The 24821-nt window shown below is 44.2% G+C and overlaps 1 protein-coding gene across 1 annotated transcript in view; it reads right to left on the bottom strand.

Moving 5' to 3' along the window:
- Positions 1-8093, bottom strand: part of LOC105569550 (prolyl 4-hydroxylase subunit alpha-2) — an 82753-nt gene extending 74660 nt beyond the window's left edge. Inside the window, exon 1 of the mRNA XM_012026107.1 lies at positions 8026-8093. The gene's annotated coding sequence lies outside the window, so the exon portion shown is untranslated. The remainder of the gene's footprint in view (positions 1-8025) is intronic.
- Positions 8094-24821: the final 16728 nt, after the last annotated feature.

Raw genomic sequence — 24821 nt, 5'->3', positions numbered from 1 at the left:
CGTATCATCGTTGATGAAGCGGCCGTGCGTACTCGCGCGATATGATGAATTACCTGTCGGGCTGGCAACCGCAACAGCAGCGGGACGGCAATAACAAGACGAAGCAGCGTGGCACCCGAAAGCACACGGGAACGAAAGGGTTGCGCGCGCGAAACGCAGCCGGCGATAAATAGTCGATATCGATATCCTCGATCCGCTCGCAACGGGGCTTCCGCGTTTGGTACTGGCGCGATGTTAACGCACGATACGCGGAGAGGATAGCCGAGGCCGGCTGGGCGCGCAAACCGCGAGATATCGCGTCGATAATCCGCCGGCAGACAGCTATAAGCGTGTACACGCGGTGCTTTCTGCCGCCCTTGAGCGCCGCAATTTCGAGCGAAACTACAGATGCACGCATTCGCACGTCAGAAATCGCCGTGCTAAACGACCCTAATTTCGCTCGAGTGCGGGCCGTAATAGCCGGCGCGGCACGGCGCTATCGGAAAGGTGGATGAATAGTCGATCGCCGGATAGAGCACTTAAGGGAACGTACCGTGGATGGCGCCCAAATTCCCCAAGGGTTCCGTTCTCGCGCGTGATATTAACGCCGCCGCATCTTTTCCGCGCGTAAAGGACGATGGACGAGTTCTCTCGGCGCGCCGCAGAGACGTTGCCGCGATTTTCGAGAATCAACCGTTAAAATTTCTCCCTCGTGCTATCTCGCGCGATTAAAATTAACGGCGGGAGTTGCGACCTACGTCCGTCGAACGTCCAAAACTTGCGCCAACCTTCCTGTGAACCGCGCGATAGTGTCCCCTCGGTACGCGGTGGCGCTTAAATATTAAAAGCAGAAGGATGCACGGGCTTTCCTGAGACAGGAAGCAACGGTAGGGACGCGAAATGCGGTGCGGCGGCGGCGCCGGGCGGAAAGATTAAAGTTCGAGGGAGCTAAGAGCTGACGCGCTCTCTCGGCGTGTGCATGTGTCGCGATTTCAAACGTTCACTGGGATCAAATTCCACGTCGAGCAGCTTGACTGGAAACATTCTGCTTTAGTCCGATACGAACGCGTGCGTGCGAGCCCCTCTTTGGAGGGCTCTCCGGAACGAGTCGTGCAACATCGAGGATGCTGGGAATTCCATCGGAAGACGCGGAAGGCGAGTGCCACGTTTCAAACCACGTCCGACGAGAGTTCGCCGCACGTCTGCGTCTCGTCTCGTCTTCTGTGCGCGCTCACGCTTGCATACGCGAGTGCACCAACTACGAAAAGACCATTTCAATTGCTCCGAAAATGCAATTTGCGCCACATTTCTGGTTGTCTTATTCGACAAACAAGTACCGTCAAAGTGCACCCGATTTTATCTACAAAGTCTTTGCTCTTTTCACGCCACTTTTCTATTCCATTCTTCACTTATGTACGTTTGCAAACCTTGTGTACAAAAATGTATTTTTTCTTGTCAATTGAATGAAACGAAAATAACAGGCAAAAGAGAAAGTTAGCTAGCAATTACGTTATATTTGTACTTGTTTATGAAATATTAAAAAAATAAATATTTCTCGAATAAAAATATACGGTATATTTTTCTTCAAGAAAAACTTAATTGTCGCCGTGTGAATTTTTAACGGAATATGCCATCTGCAAACTTGGTCCATTGTGTTCTCGGTGAAAATTTTCACAGAACGCCAAAAAGTCCACACGATGGAAGCCATAACAAACAAACTCGCTGTTTTATCCGATTGAAGGTGTAGCTTGTTATAAACGCCATTATCAGAATTCTCAGTTTTTGTTCAAACCGAATAAACGCAACGCATCGCATTTATTTTCCGTATAAATATTGCAGATCGCGGAATGACGGGCGTATCGATTTTTCTTGCCGCATCAAAACTGTATCGCGCGCGCTTTATACGTCGATACGTGAAATTTGCAGCCGCACGTCTCTCTAGGTGCGAGGTTTGCCGAATGCATACGCGACGGTCGCGTATGCGGCTGACAGTAGCGAGCCATTTCCGTGACGGTGCGTTATTGCTTTCGCGGTCCGAATTCCCAAAGTCTCAAGTCACGCTACACGATCTCTCTCCCTATGAACGTAATGTGCATCGCGCACATCGAGTTCTGGCCCCGAGCGCAACGTGATGCACCTCGCTGCATACGACCGCAATGTCGGTCTTGTCGGAAGCCTTTATCATCACGACCCGCATATTCCTTCCCTTGTAAAATTCACCGCAAATATTATATCAACTGGATGAAAATAGGGCCGATCCTCCAAAAAACTTATTCCAATTCAGTTCCTCTTCTCATCAATAATGGCTTATCTCGTTAATTCAACTGTTTCGCACAGAGTTCATTCACGGGTAAGATGTGCGATGTTCGCGTTTCCTCGACAACTTTCTTACATTATTCATTCGAATCCCCGCACATGTTACTCTTCCCGCTCTACCGAACGCAACTTGGATTTACCTCGCAAATCGATTAATATTCCGCGATGCGCTTCCGCATTTCGCAAACATTTTCGCATTTTCCCTAGACGGAGTTAAATTGTATTTCGTGCAATCGGGGGCAGGGAAAGAAGAGGGAAAACGCGATGTAACGTAAGGGCAAAAGACAAGAGTGGCGAGAGACAAGCGGCACTCGCTCGTGCCATGGGCACCGCTTAATTTCCGTTTTAAATGCGGGATACAAGTTGCGAGTCAAACGGCTTGGGGAGGAGATGAAAAACTCAAATCGAAGCGAATATGTCGAGTGACGTAACATTTTGCTCAACGTTTTTGACGTACGAGACATGTGTACTGCTGCTCCCGCATGCCCTGCGTAAGACACGTGTCTTTCAACTAAATCTCTTACAGTACACGTGAAAAACTTTCAACCAAATCTCCACTAATTATCCCATTAATTATGACCAAAGTCTATTTTTACTTTTAATACAATCCTGCAGATAAAAACTTATCTGTGGCTCAAATTAACCGTCAACTCGTCTCCTTGTAACGATCGTGCAAACATGTCTATGTCGTTCTTATCTGCGCATATGTCACTCTGTCAGGCTTCATTGAAATAGAATCATTCGATCTCGTTCTGTATCCACAATATCAGTACGCGGAAAAAATTAAACGTTAACGTCACGAGCTGCCACAAACATAATTCATTCAATTGTAATATATTTTAAGCATTAACTAAATATTTAAATTACTAAGATAACTATCTAATATGTTTCATTCATTAATACCGATGTGGTTTTTATTCCAATTGCACTGCTCTCTTGTTGATACAATATCATTTCTTTCCGTGTGCGTTTACATCAGCACTGCTTTAGAAAAAAAAAGTATTGCGCCAAATGTTTCAAAGGAAACAGCTACGCTCTGGGAAAAAATAATTGGTTCAAGAGTCAAAAAGTTTATTCGCGTCAAATAATATTTTACGCTGACGTAACACAAAGCCGAAATTGTACAGAAATTAACACATATTGCCAGTCAGGGGGTGAGTGCAATGGAACCACAAAAAAAAAAGAGTATCACGTTTTTTCAGCTAATTTCGCGCCCCGGCTGCGATTTGTTCCCCCGATTGCGCCTGCCCAATCTCGCGGCCGTTCAGCTCCACTCTTTTTTTTTTTCCACCGTTCCATGATCGGGCGCGACGAATAAAACAGAAGTTTTTTTTATCCAGTCGGTTCGAACAAACGCAACCGGTCTAGATCGAGTCCCGGGATCCAATGGGAGCCGTTATTTACGAGCGAGCAGCGACACGACGATGGCATGCTTAAAATTTCTCGTCATAAAACCCCGGGCTGCAGCGCGCTTTAAACGTGTCACTGCAAAAGAGTACGCGTACTGGGGGATGTTTATGGGAACGGGACGCTGCGCGGCCCTTAACGAAACAGATTTTGACGTTCGTGCCTTACAGTCACGTGCTTGTACGTTTAACGAACTCTCCAGCATCGCTAAACTAAAATGTGTCCATCCCGTTTATCGGTGACACAAGAAAAAACTCTGGGAAAAATTTTGACCCTTTTTTGTAGTTAAGCAACTTAACATTTCGGTTCGTGCCTCTTGAGTGAAAATTATCTTTGCGTTACTGAGTATCGTCAGAACTAATTGAGAGAATTGATAAGTATTACTTAAAAGTCTGGAATACAGATAGAATAGCTAATTGCGACTTTTAGTTACGCGGGGTAAAATTTGTAAAAGATTAGAGAGTTACGAATAATCCAAACAATTCGACAATCGTGGACCCCGAAATAGGCTGCCAACTGTCCTCTTCTTTCCAGAGAAGGAGATAGTATTCCGCGTTATCTCTTTGTGACATTTTTTTTGTGACACGATATTTTTTCACGAATTTTAAATAATCTAAATGCAATCGGCATTACAATAAAAAATTCTCGCGAGTACGATTAAAGTCATTCGAATGAAAAACAGTATATTTCGATCCTAGGTTTATTACAAAGTTTCGTTACAGTAATTACCTAGGGTGGTGTACGTGTCACGCATGCGATTCTGCCTTTCCGAGGAAGTGCGTGCAAGTTCCTCGTCGCAAAGAAACGATTTTATGGAGTTAAATTGGCTCGTAACAGGAAATTCTATCGTTTTGCCTCTGGTCGATATTCGCATGAATTACGTGGCGCGACAAAATACTTTGCCACTCGTTTCGTCTTGTCACTTGAAAAATTTTTCAAACAACCGCATTATTACGTACGTTTAAAAAGAGCTTGTTATTATTAGCACGAGTGAACTGTCAATCGTAAAATCAACTAGTCAATAAATTAAATTAAATTTCTGCCAGTCACTTCGATTTTGCCATCGTATTACAATTTACATGAGAAATCGATTTATTCCTCTATATTTGCTGCTGTTATTTCGTCGAAATCTGAGGTTTTTAGAAACAAAGGAAACCGCACGTTGTTTGTGGGCACAAAATAAAAAGTTTTATATTGCACGATTACGAGATGCAAGGTGACGTGCTAAAGCTGCAACGAGGCAAGATGCAAACTGAACGCTGTTATCCGTATCGCTCTCGTTCCGCGGGGGTCCCTTCTTTCCGGCTTTAACATTTCGTGAAACTCACGAACGCGCACTCGACGACATGTAACGAACGCGAGGGAATGAAAGCAACGAGGAGCGACACGTGCTGGAAACGTAGGTTTCTCGGCTCCAGCTGGGAAGAAAGGCGACGAAGAAAGGTCGGGTGGGTGAGCGAGCAACACGCGGGGAAGGGAAAAAGAAAGAAATAAAACGGTAAGCAAGGTCCCGACGAGGAATACGAGGGCGTAAGCGCGTAGGAAGAATGCAGTGGCTCGTCGTATCGTCGAGTTAAGCATAAAAGAGAATGACCGTAACTGCATCGAACGACTTTTCCCGCATTACGAAATTTTAAAAGCAATTTCCGCCGAATTACCCGCGTCGTCGAAATAACTTATAGGCCGTGCCGCCGCGCCGCGAGAATCGTCTTATTTTTTTTTTTCTTTGCGGAGTCTGTGCGCTGGAAATTTATGAACATATTAGCCATATTTCTCGCGTGCGAAAAGACACGAGGGAAAGCGGAAGAAACGAATGTAGAATATAAGAAATGGAGCGAAAAACGCGATAGAATGCGCTCCGTTTTGCGCGGAAAGCGAACGCGAATGCAGGGTTATTTCTTGCTAAGCTTACATTTGATATCGCTCGCAATAACTCCAACGTTACGTCGGGTCTGGAATGAAAATGCAAATGATCGTCGCACGACAACTCTCATAGCTGTCGCCATTTCGCAATTGCTCAAAGAATTCACGAGTGAAAGCAACATTTGGAACACACCCGGTATACGTTTCATACACAATTTTTGATGGAGGAGAGTTGTGTGCGATGAAGCAAAGTTCTTTATTCTCGCACATCCATCTCGAAACGATACAACGATCGATGACAGGGCGGTCTACACTACACGTCAAAACTGCTTTCTACAAATTGATTGTTTCGGTTATTTTTACAACTGGGACGTTTTACGAGACGAGTGACATTTTCTCGTTGCGCCAAAAACGATAGTTATAAACGCCGAAAGTTCTGACACTTTTTTCACATTGTTTTAACCCGCTGTAAACGGTTCTTTTTTTTTTTGGTAGCTACGCGAGGTTAAAAAAACGCTACGGTGTCGGACGAGCGAAAGAGCGGAGGTTGATCTGCGGATAACAGAATTCAAAAAGTTGCGCCAACTTAAGGCACCGCTTTTCATTAAATATATATTGGTAAACTTGGCGTCGGTAGCGTCAATTTGATGGTACTCTAAGTAATTTAGACGCAAATGTGAACTAATTTTGAAAAGAAAAACTGAGCGGAGACTTTCAAACTTGTATAAATAAGATGCGAAACGAGGGTCGATGTCCCTTTGCGAGCTAAATATGTTCTAATATTCCGCGCAGTATATTAGACATTGCGCACGCTCGCAATGTGCTCTGATCAAGTAAGAAGAGTAGTTTTACCCTCGAATACCACCATTGAAGCGGACGTTTCCAGAGAAATATGAATCCGCAGTTAAACCAAGGAAGAGAACATTGTTTCATTAATGGTTAATTGGAATTATAGTCTTTTCTAAGGCGATGGTTAGTCATATTTCTTTGCTGTTCCCTAATTCTAGTCCGTAATGCGATGGGTACACTCGATATACCAATTCAGTTTTTCAACAACGTCTTTACCTCTTTAAACTTGGAAATATTCACAACAATCTTGTATAAAGAATAATCAACTAACCAACGATCGCAAGAGTCTCTTCGCGTTCCTCAAGTTTCCCTTTCGCGGCACGAGCTGTTGTGCACGCGACATAATTGCATTTCATTGAGTTCGACGGCCGGTGTGACGAGGACAGTCTATTTGCAGAAACGTTAACGTTAATGCGTGACGCAACTGCAACCGTGGAGCCGTTTTCGTTCAAGGTTCATCATCTCCAGCGGGATCATCTCACGATTGGTATCGCACGCGGCATACTATTGCAATATAATAAGTGGGAAGGGGACCACGTGACTGTGTCAATTATTACGGCATTATCGCCACGGCGATTACCTCGGTCGTAGTCGCAAACGATAAACGTCGTAGAGATAACCGTCCGCTTAAAACGGGGTGGGGGGAGGATCGTAAAGCGTTTACGCGCGTCGGTTTTTCTCGACGGAGACGTCTCTCAATCGCGAGATAAAAATGTCGCAACAATTGCACAAAGCGGCGCGACGGCAAAAATGGGATTATTATCGCGTTTGAACCGCGACACGAATCGCCCATCGTTCTTCGAGAAACGATCGAAACGTGTTGCCTCGGCGACGAGGGACTCGTTGTCGGGCGTGTGCGTAGAGGCGAGAGATAAACGACGCCATACACGGGGGCAAAGGGGAGAGACCCCCGCGCTGTTACTGTTCTCCGGGAAAAAGAGAGACGCGGTTTTGAGGCCAACGGCACACGATGGCTTACGATGCGAACGCGTTGATACGGCATTACGTCATTTCGACGCGGCGGCGACTGGACGATTCGTCATTTCAACTCGTTGATCGAGTTCACATTCTAGATCTCGTCTCACCGATCGGTCTTGCACCGATTCTTCTAGCTCCTTCGAGAGAGAGAAAAGTCATAAGCGTTCGAGTTTTTCCGCGAGACTCACTTTGTCACTCTTAAACGTTGTTCGATTACCAATGGGATCGAAAATAAAATTCTGTCGCCGGTGCGAATACACGCGGGGAATGTGTCTCCGCGAGACGATATCGCTCGGTGTAACGACTAATTTGCATGTTTACATCACTTCGGGGGTCGTACGTGATTACGTCGTTGGCCAAATTGCCGCGTTTAATAACGGAATTTGCAATATTAATCGCGACACCAGCAATATCCGACGCGACTGTTTTACGTTAATCGTAATCGACACCACGTATGGCGTCAGGCCGAATACGGGGCCTGCTAATTAACGGTGCCATCGTTAACGACATTGAATGCTACAGTGGCGATTCATCTCGCCTGAGTACGTTGTCCGAGAAAGCCGCGCGGATCTCCAGCCGGCTTTCGACTCACGTTGCGATATCGCTCCTTCAGTCCGTAAAAATATCACATACCTGTTCGATCGCTCCACACGGAGTCAGCGAGCAGTCGACGGCAGGAGAGTCGTCTTGGAGAATCCGCAAGCACCGGGACGACGACGGCGACGGCGACGGCGACGACGCGGCAAGTCACGAAGGCTCGCGAGGGCTGGATACACAACTATTCACAACAGATCGGAGCAGCACATTAAACTACAGTGACGCGACACGCAGCGGCCTTACGGCCGTCTGATCTCGAAAGAGAGACGGGAGACACGAGTGAGTTCGCTATCGCTCCGGCTCGAACGCCAAGCAAACGCCTCGGGACGCGGCAACCGACTGACGTGGAGCGCGAGGGCGAGACGGATGCTGCGGCCGGTGTGCGTAGAGAACAGCCTTGCCGCGCGCGCGACACTACTCGCGGCGCTCGCTCCCCTACCACTCAACCCTCTTCATTCTTTCCCCACTACCAACGCTACGGCAGCTATGCCGCAAGCGCCGGTTCTCCCGCGCTCACGTCCAGCTCGTCCTTGCATTCGCGCGACCCACGTTGCAGCGTGTACTTTTGTCTCCGTCTCCGTTAAACGTATCTACGCCACGGGGGATCGCCTCCCTCTCTCTCTTTCTCAATTGCTCTCAGCACTCGCTCTCTCACACCTCCGTGGTATTATACGGGGACGCGATCCGACTCGTTTGCTTTCATTAACTACATTTCGACACTGACAGAATGGAGGCGCCGATAATTGAGAGGGTTGGAAAGTATAGAGAGTATATTAATTATACTTTTTTTTTTCGTCTCCTGTTTTGCACTTTCCGTCCTGCTGCCCGTTCGCTTTCGCGCAACCAATTTTTTTTGTCGGATTATTCCTACGTACTTTGCGCTTTACAACGCAACGGTTTTCCGATGTACGTACCTACGGTCCAAGAGTTTTCAATATGAGATAATTAAAAACCGAACGCTCCCCTAGTTCTGTCTCTAAATGTGAAAATTACTAACGCACTTTTATCGTGAATCTTAATTATTTTAATTATCACGCGGCACTTGAGTTATCTTCGGTTTATTCTTCCATCTTTTTGCGGATATGTGTAACTGACGAAAATATATCGGTCAGAAGATTAAAAATAATGAAACTTAAGAATAACGTGGGACGAAAAGAATTGTTTTTTAATATTAAAGATTTGCAGACACACGTTTAAAATGTTGCTATTACTAATATTCCGAGTGCAGATATCTTTTCTACGCTCTGTATTTTTTTATTTTCCCCTTTTCTGCCCTCGTGATCCGTCCGCTTGGTCTCAAATGAGAAAAGTGGAAGCCAATGCAGCAAAAATAAACGAATGGGCCCCACCGGCTTATATGGCGGCCAAAAGTCTCAGAGGTAAGTGACCGGCTGCACCGAAGTCTCTCTCTCTTTTCTACTTGCACTCGATGTCGGTTCTCCACTCTCCGGCTTACTCTTTCGCGTCGACGAATCCGCGCGTCTCCCGTCCCCTTATCTTTGCCACCCCTCCCCCTGCGAATCCCGCGATGCAGGGATGAGAGTGCGTACGGGCACGTTCCTACGCACGACGCTCCGCAGTTGGCGCGTACGTGATGCATTCGCGCTGCATCGAGTACCGAAGCGTCCGCATTCAGATGCACTCGTCCCCGGAATTTCAATTCGGCCAGCACACGGGCGATCGAGTTGGCGAACCCGGCGCGAGCATAAGCGCGAGAAATTATCGGTTCCGCGAGACAAAACCATCCAAAGAATTTTGTTTCCAATTTTACCATTTAGTCTCCCGATTTTGTCTTTCGCTCTTATTTACAAAATACCATTTTATCCTTTCTGCTTTTAGCAATTTTCGAATATGACGTTTTACCGGTTTAAAATAAATATTTACTGGTTTTGAAACAACATTGCGCGTTAGATTAATATTATTAAAGCAATGTTTATATGATGCAAAAATATATTTCGTTGAAATTACATATTAGAATGTCCATTTAATCACGCTGAGTGTATGCGAAAAAGGGGGAGGATTAATATTTCTCCGTGACTACAAAAATGGTTAAAAAAAATGTCCGGTACATTCTAAAGTTTTACCACATTCTATTTTATAGGTATATCTCTTCTTTTCAAAATTAACTTTCGGTCCTTCCTCTCGAGTTTCTGCCACCGTTGTATATTCTGTGAACAAAGGTTCTGGAAAACCGCCGTACTTTTCGACTTAAAAATTGGCGCGTTTCTTTTATATTCATTATATTTGTTTGCACAAATCCTATGCTTAACACAAAGTATGATATTTAACGCGATCAAACTTTAACGTTTTTCCATCATCTCAAAGCCGATCGGACAGTCAGACTGTAATTTAATCCACAGATTATTCCAAGTTCTTGGAGAAAAGTACTTGCTTCTGCCAGTCGCGGGTGGTCGCGAACGCGCTCGAGAAATGAACGGGAACGAACGTTTCGCACGCGGATTAATTTGGGTCGAAAGGAAACGGAAGTGCATTCTTAGAGTCGTCGGTCCTGCCGTCGTAAAATCTGCGCCCGGTCGCCCATATCGCACGATTTATTTCCCTTGGCGACCGCAATATTCCTACCGCCACGACCGGTGGATTTTAAAGGAACAGTCAGACGAGTTTCCTTCGCGAAACTTTAATTTCTCACGACCTCGCCAAAGTCTCGACAGCGCCGTCTCTTTACGGCGGGATGTGTGCAGTCGTAACCGAAAACTTTTTACAACGCCAATAGCGTACAGTGGAAACCACGTCTGTATTTACGATGAGCCATATTGAGCCCTTAGAGCATAAAAGGACATCCTTTTCAAGTATTTCGTAAATACTTGATATTCTGTAGTCATCGACGACCGGGTCTGAAATTTCGCGTACCGATAGATAAAATTTACAGCTACAACATAGTTCAATTTCAATTTTGTCTACTTTTGATCGGTTTATGCAGGAGCCACCTTAATCAAATTCGTAAGGCTCTACTGTGGTAAAGACAATTTGGAGGAAATAAGAACTAAATTAAAAAAACAAACTTATTAATAAATACGAAAAATACTCATATGTTTAGAATTCACTGGCCATGCGGATTCAACGGATTACGTATCTGCGTTATTGTCATATCGATCGATTTGGTTCATCAGCTTAATATTTCACTGAAACGTTCCATACGAGCGTAATGGTATGGGAAGCACCAAAACGCTTTTCGTACTGAATTTTTTACGGCGGACGGATGAAAACTATCCGAGCAGACGAATAACAAACTAGATATACAACGGCAGAAAACTAATGGATTTTAAAGCGAGCATTTAAATCAAACCATTCATTTATACTTTTATTCGCGTTTATTTATTAAATAACGGCAATTAAAAACACTGCGCATCCACCGCGTGGTGGAAAAAAAAACAGTACGCGCGATATTCGTCAAAAGGTACAATCAGCTGGACCGGCCGAAATGTGGAGTAACTTGGCCCGATCCGGCGTTTGACTGGCGTCGAGATTTATTCGTCTTTTCATCCACGTCAGCCCGTGGAATTAATTTCGTCCGCTGTGACGACTACCACCGTATTTGATCGTTTACCGCCGTAGATCCGCCGTTTACTGTAATCGCCATTAAAATCCGTCTCCATCTCGGCATGGTTCGGCGTGTTTGCTCGAATTAGCATTATTATTTCCCGACGCTTTTTTTCTGTCCCCGCCGTTGACAATTACGGATTACAAGCGATAAATTAAAGCTCGGCTTAATTACGAGCTTGCGTGTCATACCGACTCGCGAGAACGTTGCACGGCATGCGTTAAGGGCGTGGGGAAAGGGCAGAGTACAAAGAGAAGGGTGGAAAAGGGAGGAGGAGGATAAAGCAGCGGCTGCCTACGTTGAAGCGCTGTTTGCACAATTTTTTTTCCTCTCATCTAGCTGGATTAATGCGTAAACCGAGCACCTCATGAAGAAACGGCGGTCCGTGCCGCGTGACAAATAGTCGTCGGACGCGAGTTGATTCGAGTACCGTCCTTTTTTCCCCCCCTTCTCTCCATCCCCCTTTTTTCTCTCGTTTCGCATCGCAACCCTCGCTACTTGGCGCCGCAACGCTTTGGCGAATGCACAAGAGAGAGACGAGATTTCGCGACAGGGAAACAGGCGCTTATTAGCAACGACAGCGGCCAGTCCGGATGCTTATCCGGCTGAAAAATCGCACCTCTCGCGGTTTCCTGTTTTTCATAATTTCCGCCTTGTCACCAATTAAATCTTGGCACTTGCAAAATTGGGTCCGCGCTTTTTACACCGCGCCGCGGCCACACGCCGCTTTTGTTGCACTTACAATTAGAGCGAGATGTACAAGTGGGCTGTGGAGTAAAGGGGAGGAGAGAAAAAAAATATAACCGCGTCAGAAGCGTTTTGCGAAGGAATAGGGAACGTGCGGCTGAAACTCGGCGAGGGCTAATTTCGGTTTTCCACCGAGAGTCCACGCGTGTATATATACGTAATGAGACGACCGCAAATAACGGTCGAGCAGTCCAACTTTGACGGATTTATCGGAACGGAGGATTATTGATATCGCGGATGCGTCTGATGGACGCACGATGTCAAAATTACCGTGACCGCGTGAATCTTTCAGCGGGAGTCATATTCTTCGCGAGTGCGACCGGAACTTGGCTAAATATCATTGGCGGTTAGCGGTATGGATGTGCGCGATAGTCGCATACCGAGTGCATCGACCCCGAGGATAAATCGAGAACGGCGGGATGAGTGGCTGAATAATTTCTGGCTGTCTCGGAGACATTGTTGGCAGCGTGCGCTCGTGAAAAATGCACCGCGAGATTGTCAGATAGTCGTACGCTCGTACCGGTTAAGATAACGCAAAAGGAGGAGAGCTGTCAATCCCCTGCTTGCTTTATTTCGGAAATGGGTTATTCGTGTTATCGATTTCAGCATCTCGGTCATGAATTTAGTTTCCCTTGCATTCGGTATACGTCGGAAAAGGTTCACTTTGTCCGTAATTGACTCGATTCGAGATGGCAATTAATAAAGATGTACAGATAGAAAAACTCTCTCGGCACGAATAACGCACGGGAAAATGCTCAAGTACCTAGAATCGGCTGCATTTCGGTTGATTTTTTTTTTAAATAAAAATTTTCTCCTATCTATACGTATTTAAATACGCATTAAAAATATAATCGCGTTCGCAAACTTTGCCCTCTCGGCCTAGGATGACCAGAACAGTCTACCTTTCCATCTCTAAATGGATTGCTTACCGGAGTTAATTGAATGCTCGTTGCTGCATCTGATTATGCGCGCGGACCGTCCCGAAGTTGCCATTTGCAGGCCACTACCGTGTATATACATCACTCGGCGGACGTATATGTACGTCAGTCGTATCCTGCCTGCCCTGCGGCAGGATCCGTTTAGCGTTCATTGTCCTGCGACGCTCGCGGAAATGAACATTCCACGATCGACTGTTTACCACGCGTCTCTGTTACGACGGATGTCATGCTAACACGCGATTACAGTGGACAAGGCCGACATTAATTGACTAATGATCTGCGTGTCTGCAAAAATCATTGAGCACGACGTCATAGATTAATCGAGGTTGCAACCGACTCGCTACGTCGGCTCGTTGACAACGAATTGAAAATGTTTCGTACAACGTTTATCTATATATAGATAGATACTTGTATTAACATCCGTGTATAAAATATCCAATGTGGGAAAATGTGGACAGCTTTCCAATTTACATCGCTTTCCACTTAAAAAACTTGCCAGAGTTTATCAAAGCGAAATTATGATATTGACTCTTCATTGAGAGAAATGTAAAGCATGTAAGCGAACATTTTTTAATTATCATTCAAATATGCATTTCATTTGGCCGGAAACATTATCTGCAGCTGATTCTGCCTTTTTTATTGTCAAATTTCTTGCCGCTTGTGTAAGCGTAAATATATTTATTAAACAGAGAAAGATAGATGGAGAAAAGTTGTGACACAAAAACGTAACAGGAGACGGTCTAACTAAAATTCAAGCGCAGATACCGAATAAATATATTCCAATAATCGTTGAAACGATAACTGCAAAAATACCATATTATTTATATCACTAATAATAATTGCAAGCTAACGAGAACGGAAAATTATTTTCAACGTATTCCGGATTTTCTTCAGACATGACTCGCAATCAATTGAAAAAAAAAAGGAAGAAAATATCAATGGAACAAATATACGAGCTCATTAAAATTGCCGGGCATTCTAATGGGCGAACAATATTCCCAGAAAGATAAAGCGAATAAACGGGAAATTGTTTATTTATAGGCTCGAAAGGAAATACAGGAGAAAATTGGTCAGAGAGGATAGAGTGTAACAAGTATAACGCGAGCAGGCTTTCATTCGTAGGGACGGGCGAATTAAATCAGACAGATCATACGCGCGCACTATCAACGTCTATAATTCGCCATTTCGCCTGTGGCGGGTAATGTTACGGCTACTTTACAGATTGCATATGGATGAAGCGGAGTAGTATACGCGGTAGAAAGCACGCTTTCCATGTGGCGGATGGACAGATGTCCCGACCGGGCATGTACGCGTGGTACACGAGAAAACGAAACAGAAGCGACACAGACGACGGAGATGATAAAACCATTAGGATCAAACGTTACGCGCCGTTTTCGTTCGTAATAAATGATACTCGCGGAAGAAAATATGGGAACACGCCACGCAATATTTTACCGGCGTAAAATCCGCACCGCGCGCCATCAATCATACTTTCGAAGACTTTCAGTTGAAACGTCGCGCTCTTTATCATTTTTTAATACAAAAAAACTACAAATAATAAGAAATGGAGATGTGGCGTCGTAGCAAATGATTAAAAAAAAAAACAAACGAGAAAACTCGGGCTTGGGAGCGTCACGAAATCTTTTTCATCTCTGCAGTTTCAGATATTTCGCTGGAACTTTTTCGAACAAGTCTAAACTGTTTCTCGCAGAAGCGATATTTCTCTCCTTTCTCCCTCGCTTCTTAAAAATAAATATTTCTCCGTCGGCAAAAGTTTATGTTACGAGATAAAATAGTTTCTTTTGTCAAACCTCGGGGAAGACATACCGACGTAAAAAATGCGGTGGACGATCAATTTCTCGATCAGTGACGCTAGATCCAAACTTTGAAAGAAGATACAGATGTGTTTCTATTTCTTTTAAAAACGTCTGCTTTCTCTCCGATAAGCGACTTGTCGTTTCAGCACAATCCATATTCATTCCGTCCACGGCGGGAAACGTCAGCGTGCCGCAGGCGAGAGTAATAATAGAGAATGCTGTAATCTGACGCGCGCTGTTCTCCGCGCGATGAGATAATCGCGTCGCCGTCGTCGTCGTCGACACAAACGAGTGTCCCGACTTTTGCGCGTCGCGCTACTCGCCTCGCGGGACGCGCCTAATCGTGTATCCGACGAGACGGGGAAAACTCGGGAATTATGCGAGCAAACTGCGCGGGCAGCTCTGCTTTCGATGTACCTTGGCACTTAGCAGCCGCGGATAAACCACGAGCAACGAGAAACGACTCGCGCAGCTGCTAAAGCGACAAACGTGAATAACGGCCGGAATGTATCTCTTCCCCCCACGGGGGAATGTGGCTGTTATACGAGTACGGTACGAGTAAGTGAAGTAGTCGATAAATACAGGAAGCGGATCTTCTTTTTAGAAAGGAGAAAGAGCGAATACGAAGATACGAAAGAATTCTCATATTTATAAGATTTTATCCTTGTACATTGTCCAATTCTACCTTTCAGATTTCTCGCTAAAAAATTCCTTATTCTTCTCCTATTTTTTAACAAATAATAACTTATTTTCTTTCGTGAGACAAAAATTAATTCATTTTTCGCTTAAATTTTATATAAAAATAAAAAAAAAGAGTTGCGATCACGTTACCGCTCTGCCCTCCGCGAGCCCTACGGCGTACAACCAACTTGTACTTACGACCAACCAAGTTGTACTTAACCCTTTCATTTTCTCTGAATACTACCAAACTATCTGTCCATAATCAGCGCTCAAGATTGAATTAAACGCGTCTTTGCAAACATAGCGATAGAGATCTTGCTCAAATTTTCAAAACTCAAGTTCATTAGACAGATTTGTCACGCTCAAATAGCATGCATGTGTAATGCAAGAGATCTATTAGATTTTGTATTGTTCTTTTCAACGTCTTTTGGGGAAATTAATATATTAATTAGCGGTCTACTATCTCACACGTGTAATTTCGGCTTGAGATTTGTAATATTTCTTGCCGCGAGAGACACATAACGCGTAGCAGACAATCGTAGAAAAGATTGTCGGCAGGTCGAATGATTTGCTTGCATCTCGAGTCGAGCATTTTTCACACTGTTACTTGACTATTCGCACAACGATCCATTTTGCAGGTTCAACCAAAACTGTAGTATATTGGATAGCGTGAAAAATCGCAGAGATGCGGGTACTATCTTAGCGTTATGCCATTAAAATCCATCGAAACGTAATTTTTCCTAAACTACATTGCGGATTATCGTAAGACCGACCGGCAGACGCCGGGTAACAGAAGATAGCGCGAGTTCTCGCCGCAACACCGAGAAACCAACAATAAACCTCGAGTGCCTGGAGGAGATGTCGGGGCGCAACTGCCGCTAGAATACCTGTATTCCGTGTATACGTTGCATGGCGATGTACGGCATACAATTCGGACGTATAGCGAATGTCGTAGACGACGACGAGCAACCGGTGATGGTCGACTTAAGCTTATCTCCCATTCACGGATCCGCGCTGTGTACGGTCTAGTCTGCTCATTAGACGGTCTTGTCGTTTCCCCGAACATTCGCGGCTCAACGTCAGAGAGAGAAAAGCGGATGTGGATCCGTGACATCCCGGATCTCCTCGCGAAAACGTTAAAATCCCTAATCCCAAAAATGAATACGCAAAATCGTAGAATTTAATTTATTTCGATTTTTCGCCAAAAATCTCCGAGCGTAATTCATATAATAAGATTAGATGTAAATTAATTTTAATCTGACCGTTTTTTTTTATCAATTGCACGCTCGTGTGTAAACTCTCGTGTAATTTCACAATAAAAAAATTTTGTTATTGGATTGGAAACTTTAACCGCGTATTATCGATAATTTTTATCGAAAATTTCTAACGCCTGGTCTTGTACAACAGCGTGGTTTGATTCACAGCAGCTTTATAGAACATTGCCATTTCGCTTGAAATATTGAAAATCTCGATGGAATTCAGTATTAATAGCGACAGCATGGAGTTATACTCTTTCCTGTATGGTACATCATTTATCGATGTTGAACCGAACGATCGATCGTTTCTAAATCAGAGTAGAACAAAGCTAACAGGAGCGCCGGCGCAGCTATGAATAATCATGCGCGGTGCACACTAAATACCTCTCTATGATCATTTGATAATGGCTGATCAACTCATCTCCATTTCGAATAATGGTTTGTTCATTAAGATCTGATTTGGTATCGAATTCCAAATTCGAGAGCTTTGATCAACTGAATTTTACTATTTGCGTCGCTCTGTAGGAAAAATTAATTTTTCTCTGCGACCAAGTTTCCTGCTTCAGATGGAATAAATGTTGATGAATGAAAAAAACACACATATTGGCATATTCTGGCTTTCACAGGTACGCAATTTCAATAATATATTTAACAAATAATTATCGATCATGTCTCAAATACCGCTATTACTCTACCGACAATTAAATAAATTATTTTTCCGACCAAAAATGTCGAGGAAATGAAATATTCATCTCGTTACGTTTATTAATATAAATACACGTATTAATAGAAATTTCGTCAGCAAATAAAATGAGTCGCACCGAAAAAGCTGCAGCCTGGGCGGATTAATAAACTGTGGGTCAGAGGCACAGACGCGGAATTAGCCGGTGTGATAAAATTTTCACAACGGTCATTATCTTGTAAAAGTGTAGCCGACGATATCGCGCGAGGTGGGACCCTTGGAGCACACGAGGAAATAATTACCGCAAGCACAGCAATTAGTTTTGAATTATTATGCCATGGCGCAGCTGCAATTTCGCGGAAATCACTCCCTTAATCCGGCAAGAGTTCGCTTCGGTTGTGCCGTTTGTTCATTCGCGGAATTTCGTCCTTTGTAATGGCGAGGCGCAGGGGAGAGACGGATAAATACGTTCCGCGTAACGGAATTTCCATTAAAATTAGGTGTATATTCGTACACACCGTGCGCAAATTGTTGACGGGCTAACGCTGGCTGGGAATCCGCGTCCTCTCGTCACGCTCTTTCCTCGCGGCGAAAAATAAATGACACGACTATCTCGCACATACATCTAACGAATTTGGTGCGCTGCGCCTCCGAAATTGTCGCGCCGCGACGTTGTTTTCAGGAGAGAAACTTTCCTCCCTGAAACGAGGAGCAGCTAATTCTCACTAACAAAGTTGCCTCGCCGTTCTCCCGGCGCGAGCAAGATAAACGGCCGCCTTTTCCCGCCGGTTGCTCTCGATTTTGCGGACGCGGCAAGAATGCACCTCTTGCGTAAAATAACGCTGCGGTTTTTAGGGCGCACGTGGCTTGGTGCGCTTCTCGAGCGCTTCCGGCGCGCTTCCAGAGCGCTTCTGCAGCGCTGCAAGAAGCACATTTCCAGACTAGTAGTCTACAATCGCGTTAGCGTTTGCGCGGAGTGACTCGATCGCGCGCGATCAACAGCAGTCGTCGAACGCGACGGCTGCGCGGAGCAATGTAGCGATAAGAGCATTAATCGCATAACTTGTGCAGTTAACACGGATAAGAGGCGGGGATTGCACCAAGTGCGGTACAAGTACGGGAGAATTGATTAATTCCAGTCGTGTTGGAACGACCGCCGCGATGGGAGTCGCAATTTGCATTTTCGGGACAAAAAGCAACACCCGTTAGTCGCCGCCGGAGTTTCCACCGAGGTACCGCGCACCGGGCACATTCGTATATATTGCCTCATTGTTGCGCCGCAACAATGGCACGGGGGCGAACAATGTACGTTTGTCATCGGGAAGAACTCCCGGTGTGTTCCTGGGATACCCCGGGCTTCAGTCGACGCAACACGGACAATAATCCGGGAGCTCCTTAGACGCCGCGCCGGCCGTGATTTATATTTACTGACACGTCAAACGCGAGCGCGAATAATAGGGCCGGCCGGACGATGAATGCACTCACGACGCATCGATGCTATTTAAGTCTCGCGTTTATTCCACGCCGTGTTAATGGCCGAGTGGAAGCTCGTTCCGTTTTTTATCACAATCAACGCCGGCGAATGGCACGAATGCTATTTATTTGTATCGTTGTCGTTTCAATTCATTTACACAGATTAACGCATCTCCCAGAAGCAGAAATGTACTGCGTAACGTTTTAATTATTGCCTAAGTAGGAATTAGAACGACCGCCTCCTGCAATTATCGCTAGCGGTTTCATCGATTTCCGAACGCTTATAAATGATTTAACAACTGTAGAGAGATAAGATCGTCTAATGAAAATGACGATTGCTCAACCAGAAAGTTAAATAGTCTGAAAACCTTCTTCACGCGTCGTTCTGCTCGTTTTGAGAGAAACGCGCGCGTTGCTGACGACTGTCAACGGCGCTGATATCTCTCGGAACATGATACGTTACGGTACTCCGTATGCAAATGGTGTACTTTGCTGAATACTGCTGTACTTTGCGAGATGCACGTGCACGAGCGTTAGCGAGGTGGTGGACGAGGGGGAGGAGGTAAAAACGTCGACGCCAACTTACGGCCCTCGTCAAACTATGCCGCCACAATGAGGGTTAAAACGGCTGCACGCAGTCGGGATCAAATATTCCGCGGGGATTACTTTACCGTGGTTAAAAGTAACAGTCGGCAATAAACGTCGGGAGCAGTCACGGGGGAGTGCGACGTTTCAGCTAATAAACGTTTCACGGCGGTTGAAACTGCGCCATTATTTTATTTCCAATTCGCCACTCCGACGAAATTTTATTCCAGTATTCTCACCGCTCGGTTAGATTCACGTTATCGCGCGAGCAACTTGCGACGAACGCAATCCTATCGGCCCGATTGTTTTTCGCCATCGAAATGGACTTGATATTTCCGCCGGGATTCAAGCACGCGATGTATCTGTAATGTTATTGAGTCGTAATTACAGTATTATAGTATTGATAATTCCTGCGCGATCGGTGTGCCACCTTTATATTTCATTAATCCATTAGCCGAGCAACAGGGTGAAAGGCATCAACAAATATCAATAATACGCCCGCATAAAATGGCAGCAAAAATGTTGTCCGGGAATATACTAATATCTAATTGTACCCGGCCAAACAGAGCAAACACCGAGGTTCGTTAAAAGCTCAATCATTTTGCTACAGTTATAGCTGCATAATTAATACATTTACTCTTTACGTTCTCGCATACGTTTGTTAAATGTTCATTTTCGCCAATACATATTAAGCAAGTCTCAAATATTCATTTCTACCAGTTTAATTAAAATAATCCTCTAAAGAATGTTTTGAGAGATGAAAAAGGATATTGTTGCTCAACGCCATTAAAGTTTCTTTCTTACCGCAAATGAGAAAACTTCATTTACAGATTATTATAATTAGAATCATTAAAAATGTAATCCACGGGTAATAGTTCGGAATGTGTTGCAATTAATTGTATGCATATTATTTACATTGTAATAAAAAAATTGGCGAGAACTTGCTTTTTTTTATGTGAATTCTGGCATCAACATATAACACTTTCAACAGTATAATATCCAACAAAGCGGGACGTAATTAGCGCGCTTCCGGAGCGTAGAAAACCCATTTATAAATTACTGTTATTATAATAAGAGTAGCATTAGTATAATTATCACTTAATAATTAAAATGCATTTAATTTTACTCAATTGCAACAAAACCACATAGACAGAGACTAAATTACAAACACGTATTTTAACGTAAATTTCAGCACGCGGACACAGTTGTTGCACCAGAGTACCATTCGATTAATGGAACAATAATCATTTTACGAATCACTGATCCAGCGCGTATTGATTTAATCCTTTGTGTGCCAAAGTCATAGTCGCAACGTCCCGTCGTAAGCAAATGTCGCGCGCGTTAGCTCCTTTCTAAATTCTTTTCTTTCAAGCATCCCGAATCCCGCTAAAGTTCATCCGCACCAAGAAGAGACAAAGAAAAGCAGCGCGCCGCGTCGTGTCGTGTCGCGAGAGAAAGTCTCTTGGGTGCCGAACGGATCGGCAGATGAGATGAGCCCAGACGAACGCGCCTATTACAACAATCGGATTCTATTACACGCGCGCACTTTCTATTTTCGTGCGGCAAATTAAAGATCTCCGACGCGCGTAATTATCCTGCCGTTGCCGAGATAAATGATCGCGTATTATAAAAAAGGAAGAGGAGACGGAGGAGAAGAGCGGAAAAAAAGACAGCTGACGCAATGTCGCGATTATGCGCTCTCTTAAGAAAGAACCCTCCCCCTAGGAGGAGGGGACGACGAGGAAATAAGTTTAACGAGAGGATAATGGAACCCTTCGTCGCCGCTCCAAACTTTTATTCGCGGGTTCAGTTAGCGCCGCCGTAGAAGCGAAGGAGCATTACGTAAATCGCTTCTACCGTCTCTGGAATATCCTACCATTTTCTATCAGTTGTCATTTGTGACGTAAGCCGGAATTGCATCCTTCTGCAACGTGACCTTTTCACCTGCGACCTCGATCCGTTGACAAAACGCGGAAGTCAGTGGTTCTCCGATACTATTACCGAGAGAGAATTCTTCTATATTCAAATCTCTACAATTTACTCTTTTTCAGGACACCATGGCGTATAAATCTCGCGCACAATCGTACCTTCGGATCGGAATCTGAATACGCTCCAATCTTAATACAAATTGTTTCTGAGAAACAGAAGTAACGTACAAATGAAAAAAAAGTTTCAAAATTTTCTCTCCACCTTTATAGCTGGCTGTGAACAAAAGTCGCGTTTCACGACACCTGTCCTCGCGTGCGAAAAACTTGGAGTTCTACATACTTTCTCGTGGCGCGTTCTTACGTAACGGGATGTAAAGAAATGAGAAAAATTAATGGCCAAGTGAAAAATGAAGTAGCAACCGAATGCTGCCAACGTTTCTCGTAAATCGGATGTAATAAACGAGCGCTTATGCTCGATTGCTCCAAATCGATATTGCAATCTCACACGACACGGACTAACACATTCTGTCACGTAACGCAACTAGCATAGTGTGCCGTACAATGCACCATTGCGTTATATTCGTTACAGTGTGCTCTCTCTCTCTCTCTGGTTGGCGGGATATATGCAGTATGGCCACAAATATTTACAAGTCGTCAGCATCCACGGTCGGTTTCCGTCGTTGCATGAGAGGATTGTTTACTGGAAGCTAGTTACCTACAGGTTGGCACAGTAGCAGCCACGTGAGCAACCACCGTGCGTGTCGCTCGTCTCTCCGGAGACGTATACGCGTGCCTCGTTTAAATACCAGCGAGCGGGAGGAAGAAAATGAGAATGGAAAAAGGACGCGAGAGGAGGTCGTTGATGAACCGCGTGCTGGACCGGGCTAAAGGGCTGGCTGGATGAGATACACATGTGCGCTCTACATTACACGCACGCACACATACGCACGTACAAATTTGGCAAGATAGAGAGCGAGAGAGACACCACGAGAGAGGCGCAAGAGCGCACGTCGAAAGCGTGTATCAATATTGGTCGAAGCCGCCTAAATGTTGGTCTATGCTATCAGCACCGACTGAATACATTATTCATGCGCGATAAAGTATTCTCTGAGCCGAAGTGCACGTACGCGCACACATGCCGGTTCACCTAATAGCGTTTCCAGCCAGGAATATTTTAGCAAGTTTCTTGTTTCTCGAGGGTTGCGCGGTTTCTCGAGCGCTCGTGTCACGATACACACTTATTGTTCCGTACGTACATCTTTTTTCAGCAGAGTCGCCTAACATTTCGGATAAACATGTATTTTCAGATGCAGCGCGCCAAGTGTATATGATCCTATGGATGAATTGAAAAGCATTTCACCTCTAAAGTAATAAGGAGAAAAATTAAGATGTGAAATCTCGTCAAAATTTATTTCGCCACTTTTGTACGTACTTAAACGCGTCCGGATATATTTAGATATGTAAATCATGGTTCGATATATAATTTATTACTGAAGGACAAATGAAAGATAATAGCGTTACCACAGATAATAATGTCCCTGTCAATAGTCTATTCCTGTTTCCTCATTTAAAATATATTGTACTGCCACATGAAGAGACATGAAATAGTTCACATTGAATGTGACAAACTAGCTCGTTTCCGATTGTTCGTTAGGGGTTGAAGCTTGAAACTCGATATTAGAAATATAAAATTAAACGATGACGCTTTCAGTTATAATAGGATTATGTTTAACGTTTGAAAAAGGTCTATGTGAATAAAGAGACTTTGAGTGTGCAACATCAATGAATCGAATTACAGTGCGATGTAATGTGAATGTCATTCAAAGAGTGGGTTCGAAATAAGAAAAAACAAAGTGACGTAAAATTGCAATTTTAGAAAAGAAGAAAGAAACGGGAATTCTCGATGCGTTCCGGAAATCTGCGGAATTTCGGCGTGGAATCCAGCAGACAGTGAAAAGGAATTTCTCTAGGCAAAGAGGCAAAGAGCAGATATCCCATTTTGCCTCACCCTCCGTTCTTCCTTTTAACCGCATCGGGCTAACGAGGATCAATTGCTATGAACTTGAAAAGGGGACGATTAATTAATTATCGGTTAAAAGTCAGGAGTAGATAAGTATACCAGTAGCGAAAGGAGTGCCTGATAAGGACAAAAAGAAAGTCGCGGGGGATGATCGAGAAAGAAGAATGGAGAAAAGTTTCGGTGTCGTTTGACGTGTGAATGGACATCACACTTTTTAATTAGATTCGCTCACAGTTAACAAGTATTACACTTGCGTATAAATATTGATTCCTGTTCGACGCTATTAAAGAATAATTTATTGCGCGATACGTGCAGCTCTCTGTTTATCACATTAATTGAAAAATTAAACTTTAATATCAATTTAGATTTATCATTTCATTAAGAGCCGGATTGACGATATACCATTCTCGAAATACCGATGGTCATAATATCAGTTACTAATAATTGTAATGCGAATCTTTCGAAATTCGATATGAATAGCACGAAACCTTTCATATATGCCATTTACAATGGTTGTAATCGGAAGCATCGTAGCGCTGAATAGCTAAAATCATCTGTGCGAGAACATCAAATTATGCAAAATTTGAGTATAATCAATGGAGAAATTCTCTCTCTCTCTCTCTCTGAAATCTGTGATTTCAGATGCACGAAGGGCACGCCACGTTTCTCCTCATTTGCGATTACGTTACGCCGTGTGACGTCGAGGCTAACAAATGGATCCGAAAAAGTTAACTAGGGCAATAAACAAAGCGCAGAATAAATTGTACGAACGTAATTAATTGTACGAGCGGGTTTAATTAAAAGAAGCGACTCGGCGAATGTCATAATTTTAACAAGTCACTCTTTCGTTTGCGCAATTACGTATAAACGCGAATTGCTATTTACATTCGGGTTAAATCTGTGACAGCTACTTATTGAAATATTAATCGCATTTCCGCTGAAAGCAGAAAATTATCGCCCTTCTTAGCTTAGCATCCGATTGCGACGCTTAATCGGTACAAAATCCGACCCCTCGTGTTTTCTACGAATACATCGTAATTACCAATTACAAGTAGCAACTAATTACGAGTAATTACGAGAAAACGCCGCGCCCGTAGCGATGGGTTGTTCTTCTAATTAGATATCGGCGCAGGCGTCGCGCGA

The sequence above is a fragment of the Vollenhovia emeryi genome, unplaced genomic scaffold (assembly GCF_000949405.1).
Source record: "Vollenhovia emeryi isolate VEMERY1.0 unplaced genomic scaffold, V.emery_V1.0 DF939123.1, whole genome shotgun sequence".
In the NCBI taxonomy this organism is placed as follows: domain Eukaryota; kingdom Metazoa; phylum Arthropoda; class Insecta; order Hymenoptera; family Formicidae; genus Vollenhovia; species Vollenhovia emeryi.
The sequence above is the reverse complement of the archived record's forward strand: the minus strand, read 5'-3'. Positions and strand labels throughout refer to the sequence as shown.